We start from the raw sequence: 5,215 nt of genomic DNA, 5'->3' as shown, positions 1-5,215 counted from the left end.
GCTATCATATATGGTCTAAACGCTTTCAAACTGTACATACTAAATAAAGAAGAAATTTTAGTCAGAACAGATTGTGAAGCTATAGTTAAATTTCATCAAAAAATAAATGACAAAACTAGTATTTGAAGAAAACTTAGTGAAGGAGGTTCAACACCTACTATAGATGCATAAAAAATAATTTTAATCATTTATAAATAATATATTTTTCATCAAAGGGGGTTCAAACGAACCCCCACCAAAGATCTAGCTCCACCCCTGCGTACATCTCAATTGAAACCATTTATATATAGATATAAATGTGTAAGTGTTTTATAAATGTAAAGCATAGCACCTGTAATAACAGATGATCGTGTTGTGCAGAGGGCAGAGTGACGAGATCTAGCCTCTAAGGTTATGAGTTCGAATCTGGAAGGGGACGGTTTTATGCAAAAATATTTTTAACGTTGTAAATTGTTTCAGAAAACATTGTGGCTCCGTGGACTTGAACCCTTGACCTCTCCTTTATAAACATTAAACCCTTGACCACAGACTTTGTAATTGTATTTTTCAAAAGTGCTTTTAAAAATAAATGTTTGATGAGAATCGGTTTTTATTTAATTAATAAATTTTTAAAAATACTTTTGAACAACAACTAGTGTCAAACAAACTTTTTAAGTCTCTTTAAGTGTATTTTTATCAAAAATATTTTTTTAAAAAGGAACTTTTCTGGAGAAAAGTGAGTTTCTTAGTTGGGAAAAATTGGCAAGAAAGATAGTTTTTAAAACTATTTTGTCAAATACCCACTAATTTTTTTTTTGATTTAATTTTTAGGATTAGGGTGTAAAAAGTGGGAAAAAATTTAAAAAGTGGGACCCACATGTGGTCCAAGGGACCATTTCATTATTTTTACAACTTTACAAATTTAATATAATATACCTAACACCCTCCACTTATTTCAATATATATAAAAAAAAAAATCTCTCTCTCCTCTTCAATTCTCTCCCAACTCCCGCTTTTGAAACCTTGCTTCCAAAAATGTTATTTTCGTTTCATCTTCTTCTCCAGCTGCTAAGGGCTCGTTGTTGCTTTGCAAGGTTAGTTAAAATCAAGTTTCGATCATTTCTAGATCCATTTAAGCAGGTTTCTTTTCTAATCGATTCGTAGTGATGTAGGAATTTTTTTTTTCGAATTTGGTTGATTAAGTAGTTAAAAATGAGAATTTTACAGGTAATGAGTTTGATTTAAAGCAATGTTTGAGGTTTTATGCGGCATTTTTGATAGATTTTTTCATCAATCACGGTATTGAATTTTGAAACTTTTACTTATGAGTTTTGGTTTAGTTTTGATTTTTTTTAACAAGAAAGTATTGAATGGTGGGATAATTTATATTTGAAGAGTTATTTTGGCATTTTGATCTGAACAATAACCTGTTTCTATCCGTAGACCCGTGGTCTATCCGCAGACCAGTGGTCTATGAAATGAGAATGCCCTAAATTGAAATCAATTTTTAGACGTATGAAATTCTTTTAATAGCTAATTAATTTGATTAGGTGCACTAGTTTGATTTTTAGCAATTGTTGTGTTTTGATACTGCACGTTGGATTTTGGTTTAGTTATTGTATGTTTGTGTAGTGAACTGTTTAATGGTGGGGTATTTCTTAATTTTTGGGGGGGGGGGGGGGTTTATTTGAGCATTGAGTTATTTTTGTTGATAGACTTGTGGTCTATAAACTGAAAATGAGAGATTTGTTCTGCAGGTGTACATTATGTTGAAAATGGCCACAAAAAGCATCCTTCCTAAATGCAAAGACGGTACCATTTCTGATTTTTCTGGTAGCAGTAGAAAGAAAAAAGCGAAAAAAATTGAAGAGGCAGTGTCAGAATCAAATTCGGTTAAAGGAGATAAACGACTACGTCGAGTCTAGTGAAGACGTTGCCAAGCGCAGTGTTAGTGGTGAAAGTGAAGAGAGCAAGGGAAGCGGGAGAAATAGTGATGATGGAGATAATGATCCCTTGTCCGTGCCATCTTTTTCTGTGGAGCGGTATGACCTTCGAACTATAATGGACGAGGTCAAATCTTTTCCGACAAAGATATCAATCAGATCAAGAATGGCTTCTTATCGAGAATTTAAGCAAGTTCTTGTCGATTAGGAATTGAAGAAAATATTCAAGCGGTCCTATTTTGGACACCTGAGAAACTTGCAGGAACATCTCTAGTTCAATGGACAGTTGATCCATTATTTGTTGTTACGACGCGTCAAGAACGATAAAATATGGTTCTGCGCTAACAACAAACCTGTCTGTTTTGGCATGAAAGAGTTTTGTTTGATCACAGAGCTAAACTGCTCATCACATCCCAGTGAATTAAAAATGAAAAAGGTGTTAGCAAAGGGGGATAATTTTTTCTTTAAGGTGATGAAAAATAAAAACATCACGGCAGCCAACTTGTTACACCTAATCAGAGGGAATAAGATGAACGAGGACCAGAATTTTAAGTGTTATTTACTGTGGTTCTTGCATACCATGTTGCTTGCAAAAGAGTCAACGAAGGTTATCGACACAAAACTGATTCGAATGGCCGATTCTTTGAGTTTCCTTGAGAATTACCCATTGGGGGAAGAGACATTTCAACTGACCATGGACTATATGAAAAAGAAAAGTGACCTGAAGAAGCAGAGAAAAGTATTTGATGAGAAGCAGAAGGTATCCTATGCTCTATTTGGATTTCCCTGAACATTCATGGTATTTACTATAAACCCTTTAGTGAGTTTATCATAGATTCTCATTTTATTTATACTCTGTCAGACTCTGAATTCTTTCTTTCACTGCTGTACTGCTTACAGATTTGGATCTATGAGGCCATTTCTCATCTTAGAGAATTTGCTAAAAAATCAATGAATGAGCCCTTTTCCATTCCCCGTATCCTCAGATGGTACACTACAAAAAGTGACAAGATAATCGAAGGTGACCCATTCAAGTATAAAGAAAAAGTTACCGAGGTATGAACTTATTTTTTATTATGCAATAATACTACTTTTGTATTGAATGTTATATAATTATTAATTGATATTTTATAGAATGTGCACCCGTACATCATCCTTACTGTTCATGAGATGAACAAGGATTACATAATTACATTTCAGCCATATACGGGCGAGGTAAAGAATAACGTCTTCGATGGCTTGAAGAAAGAGTTAGAAGAGGTGACTGTCCTTACTTCAAATGAGGACAATGATGATGATGGGGATTTGGGTGGTAACCCCATTGGAGTACACGTTGATGATGATGCTTATCCGAGCACCACCAAATATGCAACGGGCACCTCATCCCTTGGGGATCTTCATTAGCATGTTGCTGTACTCGAGGAAGCGTTGTTAGATATTGTTGCCTATACCAGAGAGAAAAGACTGATAAAAAGGAAAAAGATGAGCGACAACACGAGTGTGGTAACTTCATTCAATAATTGATGTTTCTAATAAATTTTCAGCTTTAAATATCAGCAACACTTTGTATTATGATGATACAGTGCATGTGAACCTTCGTGAATTGGAGAGGAATGATGAAGGATAAAAAAGGAGCAAAATAAATGAGTTGGCCTCTGTTGTGGCAGAAAAGAAAGAAGAAAAGAAGAATAAAAAGAAAGAAATGGAAGAAGATAAGAGCCAAGAAGAAAGTGGAAAAGAAGTAGTTGCAGAAGCTAAAAAAGAAGCAGCAGCAGATGAAGAAGAAGGCAAGGAAAAAAAGAGCTGATGAAGAAGCTGACAAAGAAGAAGTTGAGAAATAAGCATCAGGTGAAGGAAAAGAAGAAGTTAAGGAAGAAATAGATACTTCAGGTGAATCAAGAGAAGAAGCCGAGGAAGAAAAGAAAGCTAAAGAAGCACTAGCTGCTAGTTGAAGAAGAAGAAGAAGAAGAAGAAGAAGAAGAAGAAGAAGAAGAAGAAGAAGAAGAAGAAGAAGAAGAAGAAGAAGAAGAAGAAGAAGAAGAAGGTGAGAATGAAGAAGCAACTGCAGCTGTTGAGAAAAAAGGAGCTGAAACTGACCAAAAAAATGTGGTCATGGATATCTTTGATGAAATCAATAGTAACATTTGTATTGATGAGGAACATAGGGAAAAGACATTTGAATTCTAATATTGTTAATGTGTTGTTGAATGATGAGTAGTTAGGATATGACAATTTTTTTTTATTTCACAAATATGAAGGTTGAAGGATCTGGTAGTAGGATATGACAAACATTCTTTTATTTTATGAAATTTGTTATGATTCTGCACTGAATCTGTTTCTATCAAACTGATTTGTGGCATGAAATTTGAATATGTATGGTGTTGTCATAGTTGGTATAGTGTATGCTTGATATCATAGAATGCATACTTAATCTTTTGTATACTACATGCATAGTCTATCATTACCGTGCTTCTCAAAGTTTAGTTGACGTGTTGTTTGATTGACTATGATTCTATCAAAAATAGTATTAACATTATAGAAAAATAGAAGTATTGTTATTTATTCAACATCACTACATCCATGTTACACTTTTTCAAAGAATGAATACTAGCATTATAGCGCATAACATTATTTTTAGGTCATTCTCCCTTTCTTTGGCCAAAATTAATTTTTGTTTCAGTTGATCCCTCTCTATTTGTGTGTCATGTAGCAATACTTTAAAGTGATCCCTCTGTTCTTCGGCTTCTTTGAACAAAGTCAAGAGAAAATCTTTATTTTCTTCGAATTGTTGGAGCCTTTGTAGTAGATTAAAGTTTGCCAAGCCTTGAAAATTTGATGTCTCGGGTCCCGGACTCAACGTTGATGGACTGGTTAGAGGTGATAGCTCATAAAGCCATTTTAAAAACGAGTATGCACCATTATCCTAGAAAAAATAATAATTACATAACGATTAACTTAACTTTATAAAAAAGACACACACAACTCACCTTCATAATTGCACAATTATAAAATTTATGACCTGGATTTGAATCCGTGTGTGACGTTCTCAAGACAGTCACATTCCCAAAATGACAAATTAGAGTATTTTTAGAATTGGATGTTTGAGATGCTCGAGACATTGTAGAATCTTTAAAAACAAAACAAAGTGAATGAAATAAAATAATGAGGGATGGACACCTTATATGTGAAGTAAAAAAGAAGATTTAACACTGATGAATTACAAAAGTAGTCGTTTATTATCGTTGGAATAGTAATTTTTTTTTTTTGAAATTGGTGGTGACACTTAATAGACT

The sequence above is a fragment of the Capsicum annuum genome, chromosome 12 (assembly GCF_002878395.1).
Source record: "Capsicum annuum cultivar UCD-10X-F1 chromosome 12, UCD10Xv1.1, whole genome shotgun sequence".
Classification (NCBI taxonomy): domain Eukaryota; kingdom Viridiplantae; phylum Streptophyta; class Magnoliopsida; order Solanales; family Solanaceae; genus Capsicum; species Capsicum annuum.
This window is presented reverse-complemented; position numbering follows the sequence as displayed.